We start from the raw sequence: 11,587 nt of genomic DNA, 5'->3' as shown, positions 1-11,587 counted from the left end.
CCTCACTCCATTGTTGAGTGGATGAACCCATTGTGAGGTTTTGGATTTCAAAGAAGGGTAAAGCCCCATTTCCCATTTTTCCCACTTTTTTTTTTTTTAACAAAGAATGGGATAAATATGTCTTTGCAGGATAAACATGTCTTTGCCATGTTCAATTTCCAAATGTCACTGAGTCCTTATAAGCTTCCTTCCTTCCTTCCTGTGGATAATGTTTGCCCAGGAACATGGGCTGCCTGAGGAGCCCCAGACAGAGGAGACAGAATTGCTGGTGGGAAAGATTAGACTAATCCCCATCAGCCAGCAGGGCCATTGGTGAAATGTTTTCTTAGGATTCTGTCTATGGTGTCGTTGTGACAGGTAATCATTTACTACCTGAAGTAAGCACTGAGCTGTCCTGAGATAGGGTTGTTCAGAAAACACTGACCTGACTGTGGGCACCACAGCAAGATCTGAGTAACCTGGAGCAACTCCATGGACCAGAGGCCCTCCGTCTTCCAGGGAATGCTGGCCATCCATGACTGGTGGCCAAACAAGAACTTGATCAATGAAAGACTGTTGTTGGTTGGTAATGGAAGTGTAAATGTAACCTTAAGTATTGAACTTTGCTTGTAGTTTCTTTATAAATATTTTAGCTCAAGTTTAGGCTTGGGCCTTCAGGGATTATTAGGGGAGGAGTGGGGGGGAGATGTACCCAGAGAAAGAGACAGGGTCTTAGCAAGGAGATCTGACTGACTGAGATCGTACAACATTGAGAAACGTGAGTGAATTGAACTTGCTGTTTTATAGAAGCTTCTTTCCTCAGTCAAGAAAAATCCCACCTTCCACCTGAATCTTACCCATCCGTGAACCAATCTGTCATCATGGATGTTCCCCAGTGCTCCTTGATGTTCAGACTGAGGTGAATCTCTACACTCACAGAATTCGACAATGGGAATGGAGGTCCGCTGGCTCCTTAATTTGAGGTCTTGCCTGCCTCCAGGCCACCTGAGGCAGAGCACTCTCCTGGCACTCAGCACTTGCGACTACGCGGAGAATGGCTGCCATCTTGGTCGGATCTTGTCTACTTCAGGTCCCGAAGACCGTATCCAGATGTCTAGTCTATTTCTTAGCTGGAAATTCTTGGAAGCCCAGTGTGTGGGAAGTTGGTATTCCAGTCAGAATCTTTCCCCTATTGTCACCACATGGAGCTCACTATTCTCACTTCTAGAGCTTTCTCACCTGGCCCCACCCCATTCTTCCCACAGTCTGTGATCCCAATGCATCTTCCCTCCTCCTTCCTTGTTGCTTATGTCTTCTATGCTTACAGCCTCCTTGGCCATTGGCCACCTCAGGCTGGCCTTCCTCTTCTGGGCTCCCTCATATCTGCCCCCGGCCATGTCCAGATACCCAACCTGGAGACTGGGTCTTTGGGAAAAGAACCACAAAGACACTCCTATGGGGTCAAGCTGTGGGCTTTCAAAAAAAGCCCCTGCCAGTGCTGAAGATTCTTCGTGCCACCACAGCCATCCCTTCTGCTTGTCTTTCATAGCTTTCCTCTCTTGGGTTCTTTTCTAGCTCCTGAGACCCCAGTTCTCAGAGCTCCCCTGGCTCGGCAGTGTCACCATGTTGGTTGACTTCACTTGTCAGTAGGCACCATGGATGACTGGTCTGCGGAACCCACCCTGTGTTGGGCTGGTGTCCATCTTCACAGCTTAGTTCCTCTCACATTGGCCGTGACCTGTCCAGGGGCCCGGCTCTGCTCCACAGCATGCATGTGAGAGGTGGGGGGACATTTGTCTTCTGCTCCCTCAAGTTGCCATGGCATGGAGTGATATTAGAGTGAACTCTTCTGGTCCCCTCTCCATCTCCCCCGAACTGCATGATGGGATCAGTTGCAGCCTGTATCTGTCAGGCCACATCTTCCAGGAGCAGGAGCATCCCAGCAAAATGCAGGCAACAGGGGCCCCATTTTCTCGGCTTCCCTAAACCTATGATGACGGCTTGCTTCCTCTTCCCCTTCCCAGTATCTTGGCCCAGGCTTGGGAGGGTCACTTCCAACTTGGGAGGCAGGAAGAAAGCCCTGCTGGGCTCCCCAAACCAACCTTCCACTTTGGGTGAAGGGGCTCGTTTACTTTGATCCTTTTTTTTAGGCGGATTTGGTCTAGCTATCAACTGACCAGACCTGGAAGGAGGCAGAGCTAAGAACAGGATTTTCTCACTTCCGGTAGGTAGCAAGAATGAAGGTACCATGCATGCTTCTCCTATCTGGTTGCTAACCTCGGTTTCCTTTAACTCCTCGTTCTCACGTCTTCCTGGCTGCAAACAGAAGAGCTAATGGTCTTCTTCTGATTTATAAATCCTGCTTCCTTCCTAAAGAAGCCTCCTCCTGCCGCTCAGACTAGGGACCTCTCCCCGGCCCCCATAGTCAATACTGGTGCTGGATCACCTTTTGGAAAAGCACAATAGAATGACCCTTTTCTCCCTTCCACGTGCCTGTCCTTCTGGATCAAAAGGCACCAGCAAGCATACCCATTCCAGTCATAAAGGCCATGCCCTCAGGATCCTACAATGCCAGTTTCATCGTGATGCTGTCAGGGTATGAACATGCCTGGTGCCTTCTGGGTATTTTATGTGCTTGCAGAAGCAGGCGAATCAACCTGAGAAATCTTTGGCTGCCAGTGTCATCGGTCCTCTGCCCGCCCGGCTGTGACCTTTCCCGCTGCCTTTCTGCAGACACAAAGCAGGTGTCCCTAGAGGTGGCTGTCAACTGTGGCAACCATACGAAACCAGGCTCTGGTTTTCCTGAAGAGACTCAGCCTGCCTCAGTGCTGTGGCCAGCGGGGAGGGGGAAGGTTTTTAGGGACCAAACAATGCCTTCCTCTTTGTCCTTCTTTCCAGCTCTATCTCTCGGCCTTTTCCTGACTTTGTTCTTTGTTTAAAAGGATGGAGGAGCAGAGGCAGCTGTTGTGCAAGGGATGTAATTTTGACCCCTTCTGCTCCTAAAAAATCAATACTCCTTTGAGTCTCTGTGAAGAGTGTTTTATAGACTCCTTTCTGGGCAGCCCCAATCTGTAAAAGCTGATATTATCTGATGACCCTTCTCATACTTACACATTTTTTTTTTTTTACAAAATATTTCCAGAACGTCACCTTCTTCTACAACTGAGACTTTACTGCACATGTCTGCTTTGTGACAGTATATCTTTTCTGCCCAGTTTGGAAGGGAAAGTTCCCGATTTACATACTTGAAGGCACTGGGGGATGACAAAGGACATCAGCTGACAAGGTAGTCTTCAGAAGGACGGGAGCAAGAGGTGGGGTGGCCATGTTAAACATGAATGGAACCAAAGCTTGGCTATGGGCTTTTTGCCAAGACAGAGAAAAATCCATCCGCTCGAGGACGTCTGTCACCTGTGATAAGGCCCATCCTTCACGAGCATGACCTCAAAGACAGAAGACACCTAGGTTTTATTCTTCCTGTTGTATGTGCCACTTCACAAGGGGAGAAACACGCGAGCTCCATGGAATTGCCAAATTCTAGAGCTAGAAGAGGTTTCAGATGTCAAGTCACCCAGATGTTGCAAACGGGGAGCCAGCTGGGTCCCCGCGAGGGACACAACTTTGTTTGGCTTGCGTGGTGTTTTTGTTTCTTTGTTTGTTGTCAACATTTGAAAATCAGGAGATTTCAGATAAAAATAAAGTTTGAGAGATTTTCTTGAAACACTGGACACTCTGGCCACTCTGGCCACTCTGGCCCCATTCCTGCATGGGAACAACTGAGAGGCAACTCTTCCTTGGGCTTCCAGAGGCCCAAATCCCTACCCTTTGCTTACTTAAGGTACATCCAGATGCACCTGCGTTTGTGACCCCTCTCCCAAATTCAGCCTGCATCCCACAGCCTTTTTCCTCTGTGAGGAGACAGGAACCTAGAAAATGAGATGTTTCCCCAGGCCTCATGGGGACTAACAGGGAGACTCCCTTCTGAGTTCCCTCGGCTGTGTCAGGGACTGCTCTAGGGGGCTTTGTTTTAGTTAGAGCATTCCTACAAACTTAAAACAAAAACCAAAATAGATCATTCAAGAAAAAGGAAGGCAGCATTCTGTGGTGGGAAGAGCACAGGGTTGGGTTTCTGATAGACCCAGATCCAAACCCTGGTATTTTTTTTGGGGGGGGGGGCTTAGATCCTGCCACAGGTTTATTTGTACAAATAGCACAGGAAGACATCAGCCCCATGCAGACAGAAGTCCTTCCGTCCTCACGTTGGCAGACAGAGCCTCTATACTTCGAAACTTCGTGGGGGCCTGGGCACCTTCCAGGGCTGCAGCTGCAGCTGCAGGCTGGCCTTGGTTTGAGCCTTGGCCTTGGCCTCTGGCTGGCAGAGCCTGAGACCCCTGGCAATGTGGGCATGAGCACGTTTCAAGTTTGGGGTGAGCAATATAGGCAAGTCAACTGAGCTTGTGGCTGCCACCCTTTGAGATCGTGGGCTTGACCTTCTGGGGCTTGATGAGGGCTTTGACAGCCTTGGCATGGGCACTCATGGCCTTAGTGTTGTTGGCTTGCATCTTTTTAGGCCCTTCTTGTTGTGCTTCTTGGCAAAGCACATGTTCCTCAGGAACTTGGGGTCTACGCTTCTTAAGAGATACATATCTTTGTGACCAGAGTCTCTTGATACTGTTTCTGTGCCATTTTTGTGGAATGGTGGTACGTGCTGTGGTTCTTGGACTTGGCCATGTCTACACCGAAGTCTACAGCTCCCCCAAACCCTGGTATTTAGTACTTGAGTACAATTATGTGGACATCTACCAATGAACCAAGCAGAAAGAAAATACCTTTGGCTCTCACTCTTAGCTGTGTGACCTTGTTCAGCCTTGTAACTTCTCTGACCTGCACAATGGGAATACTGATACTTGCCTTGGGGCTGATTGTGAGGGTTGGTGCTAATTCTGTGAAGTCTTTCCTGATACCCTATGCCTGTTCATCAGCCCCCTCTGCCCCCTTAATCCCCCAAAATGTGACAACTTCTTCCTTTGTGCCATTTGGCCCTAGACACCTCTATTCCTGCCCCTGTTTCAGTACTGCATTTGCCCCCAGTTAGACTGCAAATCCAGACACGGGAGCCCTGTACCTGTTTTTATGACGCCGGTACCTAACACTTCATAGGTACTTTGTGACTGTTTGTTGAAAGCCCCTACGCAATGGCTGTGATTTTTAATAACTAGCATGTTGGAATGAATGCATCCAGATCCATTCCACCCTTCAAAATAGTCATCTTGGTAGACCAGTGAGAACACCATTGCTCAAAACTGGTCTAGAACTTGGTGCTTGGACTTGCTTTTGGGCCATCCTGGAACTACCCAAGAAAACTTGTCTCTTTCCTTTGTTACCATGTCAAATTTTCCACCCAAACAATACTTACCACCTTCTTTGGTTGTAAATCTTAATTCTGACTATCAACATCAAGGATGTCATAGTTCTCCAAACCTGTAAAACTCTCCATACATTTACTTTGTTATTATTATCTGGCCAAAGAGCCACGGCCAAACTTACCCTAAGGGATGAAAAATTGCCACCATTGAGAATTATACAAAAGAATATTCTGCAGCAATGCAAGAAATGCCAGAAGAGATATCAATACATTTTGAATAATGAGGATGTCATTAGAATAAGAAAGTACTTTGAAGGAAAGTCTTTTCATTTAAATGAATGAAAAAAAAATCAATCCCATTGCTATATAGTTGCCCTGTGCCTGGGGGGATGAGGGAGGAAAGAGCCAGCCAACGAGGTGACAGCACAGTGTCCAGAAATAGTTAAGACCCCAAGTGGATTACATACACTCCATTCATTGTCCCACATCACCTGATTCCTGATTCCTCCCTGTATCATAGGAAGAGAAGCATCCCTTGGGGTGGTCTTGTTTTTGCTCCAAAATAATTGATACAAATATCTCCTCCAGCTAGGCTTTTCTGAGCGGTGGTAGCAATGACCATAGAGACAAGGCTGGCACCATGAATACTGCAGAGGACCCAGGAATGGAGCTGACAGTCCAGTTGAGGAGATGAGGCAGGATAGAGAAAGCATACACAGCATTAAGGGAGAGGGGGCAGGGGAAGAGGCTAACTTCCCCTGCTGGGTTTCAGGAAGGTACCATGGAAGAAACAATGGTTCTGTTGGGCTATAAAATCCTGGGAGCTCTGGGAATGTGTTGGACCAGCAGAGCGGGCAGGGGAGAAGGCCATCCAAGCTGAGGGAGAAGGGTGAACCACTTGCTAACTAAGACTAAAACCATACACAGTAAAGACATAGTTTGTGGATTAGCCACTTACCTTGCTTCTCATCTTTCCTTCGAGGGTAGAAAGAGCACTGTGGGTTCTAAATCGGTGTTACTCATTTTCTGTGTGACCTTGGAACATCATCAGGTCTCTTTGCATCTCAGTTTGCACATCTGTTAAGAAGAAGAGAAATACCTGACTTTCATATCTCACCAGGTTGTCCAGAGGATGGAATGATATAGTGCATGTGAAAAATTGTTTGTTCATTCATTCATCCGTTCATTCCTTCAGGTAACCACACACTGAGTCCTTCGGGATTCCACCAAGAGGAGAGGGGGAAAGACGTGGACATGGAATTCCAATCAGATCAAGAGCTATAACCAGTTCTATCAGGAGAGAGAACTAGACAACAATCACTGGAGACATTTGAGCATTGGCTTTGGAAATGCTCTCTTGGACCCCAAACTGCTACTAATTGTATTCTTTCTCTCTTTTCATTAACTGTTAAAAGGATAAAGTTTCAATACTGACTGAGAGGCATCTTGTGTGAGAAAGTCAACCGGGGTCAGGAGTGTGCACCCCAAAGCTGGTCTCTGCATTGAATGTCCAGACAGGGCCAGAAGCCCATGCCCCGCACCTGCAAGATGTCTTACCCTTGTGCCTCGTCCCCCTTTACAAGCCTAGTACTCTGCCTGAAGATGTGGGTGCTTGGTTTCTCATTTCTTTGGGCAAAATGGAAGAACCAAGGCCATGTGGGGGGTGTCACACTTTTCCTTGATATTGTGTCATCCCTGGTAGGGTGTGTCCAGTACTCTCAAGAGTCCCCTTTATTACTTTGAGGAGGATCCCAGAATGAGGCTTCCCAGCTTCCCTCTTTTTTGGTTGATATTGGTCAAAACACTGACTGCTTTGTCTGAGTTCACACCCCTCCACTTTTTACCTGGGTTCTTGGGGGCAGGACAGTTGCTAGGAGCCCCTTAAGGAAGATTAGGAAGAGGTGAAAAGGTAAAGTCTGGGGCAGTATTTACTCTCCCACGGCAGCCTATGTAACCAAGAGAATGTGAATGAGGAGGGCTGCAGATAAGGTTAATCAACACAACTTGCTCATTGCTTCATAGGGACACTGGTTATGATTTTATTAAACCCTGAGAATGTTTCTTGATAAAGACAAAAATCATGTGGTGTTTTTCACTGTTGAATTCCCTCAGAAAATCAGGCCTTTCCGGACGATGGCTTGACATTCTCTGTAAACACAATTAGTCCGGGGTTCCTGCCGCATGGTAGTAAAGATGCCTTCACAAAAGCAGGAGAGAGATTAAATGATTACATTAGCAGAGCAAATATATGTATGATAAAGTTTTATGAGCTCTTCTTCCAAGAAAGGGGCTCTGTAAAAACAATATTGTATTATCCTTGTTCCAAGGCTCAGGGAAATGTAGCCTCCCCTATTCATCTTGGCAGTTTGTGATCACATTTATCTATTCATGACTTTTTTTCCCCCCAAGAAAATTCAAACCAAACGTCATCATATTAATATTATTTAGTGTTGAATCTTTAAATATCTTGTTTTATACCTATATATCCTTCTCTTTGAGGTGGTAACTCAAACTTTTTCTCAGGATATAGGAAAAACGTATAGCAGCAAAGCAAACATTAAAATTTAATACAATGTGATTTCTTGCCAAGATTATGAGATTTCCTTCTTTGTGGGATTTTTGACAGTCATTTCGTTGACTCTCTGGGAATGGGCTGAGAGCTGATGGATGGGCCAAATGATGCTCTGGGCATTAGGGCTACTTTCTCCATAAGCGCAACCCTTAGGTAAAACCAGAGCGTCTGTCCAGGTGTTCTGCTCATCCTGGCAGCCAGAGGTTTACGGTCCAAGACAGACAGATGGCTATTGCAGGTCACATCATGCTTGTTCCAATTATAAAGCTAAATTAATGTAATGCAAGCTAACTCTTGACATTAGGTAAAGGAAAAAGTGTTCCCATAGCACCAGTGGCTAAAAAGGAAATTATGGAAGCCATATATTAGTATCTGTCACCACTGGTCTTCTGGTTAGTTGAAGAAAACATCCCCAAGTAAAAGTTTTTGTTGTTTGTTTTGCTGAATGACAGCACAGAGCTTGAAGGGTTGGCAAAAGGGTGATTCTTGGTCTTCCAGATTTTCGTCCCAGTAATCAGGAGGGAAGCGTAACAGCCAGAATGTGGATTGCTCTTCATTTCTGAAAGCTGTAAAGGATTTCCCAAAGACTCATTACATTGAAACATCATGGAAATCCTGCTTAACTCTATTTGTTATCTACTGCTGTGTAACAAATGACCCTCAAACCTAACGGCTTAAGACAACAATTAACATGTATTATCTCACAGTTTCTTTGGGTCAGGAGTTCTGACGTGGCTTAGAAGGGTAGTTCTAGCTTACAGTCTCTCATGAGGTCAGATGACAGCTGGGATTACAGTCATCTGAAGGCTTGGAGGATCTGCTTCCAAAATGGTGCATTCTCATGACTGATAAGTCAGTACCAGCTGTGGATGAGGCATCTCAGTTCTTCACCACTAGAACTTCCCCCATAAGGTGGCTTAAGTTCCCCATGAGGTGACAGCTCGCTTTCCCTAGAGTCAATGACCCAACAGAAAACAAGGCAGAAGCTAGGATGTCTTTTAGGACCTAGCCTCAGTGGTCACATTCCATCATTTCTGCAAAATCAGATTGGTTATACAAGTCAGCATATGTGGGCAAGAACAACAGAAAATTATTAATATCAAGAGGTAAGAATTACTGGTAGCCATCATGGAGGTTGGCTACCATATTAATTTATCTGAATCTTCAGCCTGTCTTTTACCCAGTGTAGCAGTACTTTTTGAAACATTGTTCTATGGTTTTCCTCAATATGTTAATAAGAATTTGGCAAAAACCACTACCTACCCTCTCTTTCACCCCCACAACACATACATACCACCACCACTACCAACAACAACCTTCCATGGTCAAAGGAAATGTGGCAAACTACATTTTGGAGAGTCATAATTCACTTGAAAACTCTGAAGAGCACTCTAGTAAGTAGAAGTGTTCAAATTTCACTCACCATTTCTTACTCATTTGACCTTGAATTCTCCTTCATGGAATGCATATTAATGTCTCCCCAAACACTATGCTGAGAAGGCCATAATTTAAGAAATGCCTTTCTGCTGTTGTTTCAAATTAAAGCTAATCTGTCCTTCAGTTTGCCTGGTCAGTCTCCTAGAAAGTTTCTATGGCTCTGATGTTTGTGGGAATTCCATTGAGGTGGTGGGGGCGGGGGGGGTTCTGCCTTGGTCACCACCCACTTTTCCTTTTCAACCATTCCAGGACTAGAACATTTCCATCATGTTAGAAATTTCCCTCATACACCTTTGCAGTCAATCACCTCCGCCCCTACCACATACACCTCAGCCCCAGCAAACACACACCTGACCTGACAGTAAGGTTCTTTCAGCTGAAGTTGGAGCAATTCTTACTCAATGCCTAGCACCATCCTGGTGCCCTGGAGGTAGGGGGTAGGGAGTGGGGCCTCTGACTCTGTGATCTGCTTTGCAGACAGGCCTGGGAAACAGCTGAGTCACAGTGGCTCCGTGTATGTCAATTAGGGCCAGAATGACAACAGAATGAGGTGATACTACAAGTCTGAAGACGACTACAGGCCAATAAGGTCAGGGAGGTCTTGCGGGTCTGAGGGGCATCTCTCGAAGATGGCATGGTGTGGGTGGCTTTGTGTGAGAAGTGGGGTATGGCGGGGGAGGGCAGGCAGCTCAGCAAGTGACAGGGTTGTGGGGTGGAGGGGCTGACCTCCAACATTTGCAGCCCTTTCACGGACCCAAGGAGAAGGCTCTGCTGGAGGAGGCCGCGGGGCTCCAGCTGAGCAGCTGCGGAAGACAAATGAAATCTGGGACAGCAAGATCAGGTCGTTTCCATAATTATTGCATAATATAGCATATGCTGCATTAACATACATTATTTACCAAATAAATGCAGGTTTAAAAAAATGTCCGACTATGAGCCTGCTGCCCTTTGCTTTTGAAAATCGCCTTGGTGCCTCTCAGCCCTTGGCCAGCTCTCCGGGGCTTTGAAGAGCCCCAGAGTGTGGGCGTTTGCCAAGCCTCTAATGACAGGGGCCCATTAGAGCGCATGGCTGGGTTCCTGGAATCACCGGCTAGATGGAGAAATGGAGCCAGAGAATTAGCTCGATGCATGCTCTGCCAAGGAGGGACATGCATCCCCAGGGGTGGTGGCTCCCTGGAGGGTGAAGCAGATGGGGAGGATGTGTCTAGGTCATTAAAGCAGTGCCACCACCAGCAGGCGGGCTCTGAGCCCCACTTCAGCCCACTCCAGCTCTGGCCAGTTCAGGAATCCCTGTGGCCACAGTGCCTGTGCTGTCAGTAGCCAGGGGCATGACAAAAGGAGGAAAAGGAGGAGCAGGGAGACGGTGTGAAGTCTTGAACACAAACTGCCCTAGGGTAGGCACTGGGGATGGAGGGGAGGATCAGACACTGTCCCTGCCCTCAGTGAGGGGAGCGGAGGACGAATGGGGCCAGTTCATATCTTACGATAGGTGTAAAGTGACAGGGCCCTGTCACGGGTTGGATCGTGTCCTTTTCCAATTCATATGTCAAAGTCCTAACCCCCCACACCTCAGAAATGTGACCTTATTGGGACAAAAAGTCTTTTCGGAGGGAGTTAAAGTTAAAGTGGTCATTAGGGTGGGGCCTAATCTAATATGACTATTTCCTTATAAATGGGGACATTTGGACACAGAGACACAGAGAGAAGACAATGTGAAGACACAAAAAGAAGATAGCCATCCACAAGCCAAGGGGAGAGGCCGGAACAGCCTGTAGAAGGGCTCTTCCCTCTTCCCAACACCTACCTAGATTTCAGACTTCTGGCCTCCAGAACTTGAAGACAGGAAATTCCTGTTGTTTCAGCCACCCAGCCATGTGGCCCTAGGAAACTGAATGCGGGCCCTACTGGAGAACACTGGAGCAGAAGGAGGTGTCAAAGACAGTGTCTTCACTAGGGAATGTCTAGCCTGAGACCCGAAGGACAGAGGAGACAGCTAGTGGGGAAGCGAAGGGGCAGACGTGTGTCTGGCCCTGCAGGGTGCGTGGGCTTACCCACCCATAAACAAGGAGTGATGACTAATTGCCTGTCATCAGTAATCAGCTTGACATGGAGCCAGCAACCCTCCAAAGTCAGGTTGGGGTGAGGAAATTGGCTGGGGACTTTGGATTTTAGTTCATCAGTGTCCAAACTACAGGGAAGCTTTCTGAATGGAAACAAGCCAAAATATTTGCCCT

The 11,587-nt window shown here is 47.0% G+C and overlaps 1 pseudogene; it reads right to left on the bottom strand.

Moving 5' to 3' along the window:
* Positions 1-1,887: 1,887 nt before the first annotated feature.
* Positions 1,888-4,710, bottom strand: LOC148162254 (large ribosomal subunit protein eL29 pseudogene; annotated as a pseudogene).
* Between the last annotated feature and the right edge of the window lie 6,877 nt (positions 4,711-11,587).

This window comes from Eumetopias jubatus, unplaced genomic scaffold (genome assembly GCF_037043125.1).
Source record: "Eumetopias jubatus isolate StellerSeaLion01/CBP00866 unplaced genomic scaffold, mEumJub1_p1.0 scaffold_16, whole genome shotgun sequence".
Lineage (NCBI taxonomy): Eukaryota > Metazoa > Chordata > Mammalia > Carnivora > Otariidae > Eumetopias > Eumetopias jubatus.
This window is presented reverse-complemented; position numbering and strand designations above follow the sequence as displayed.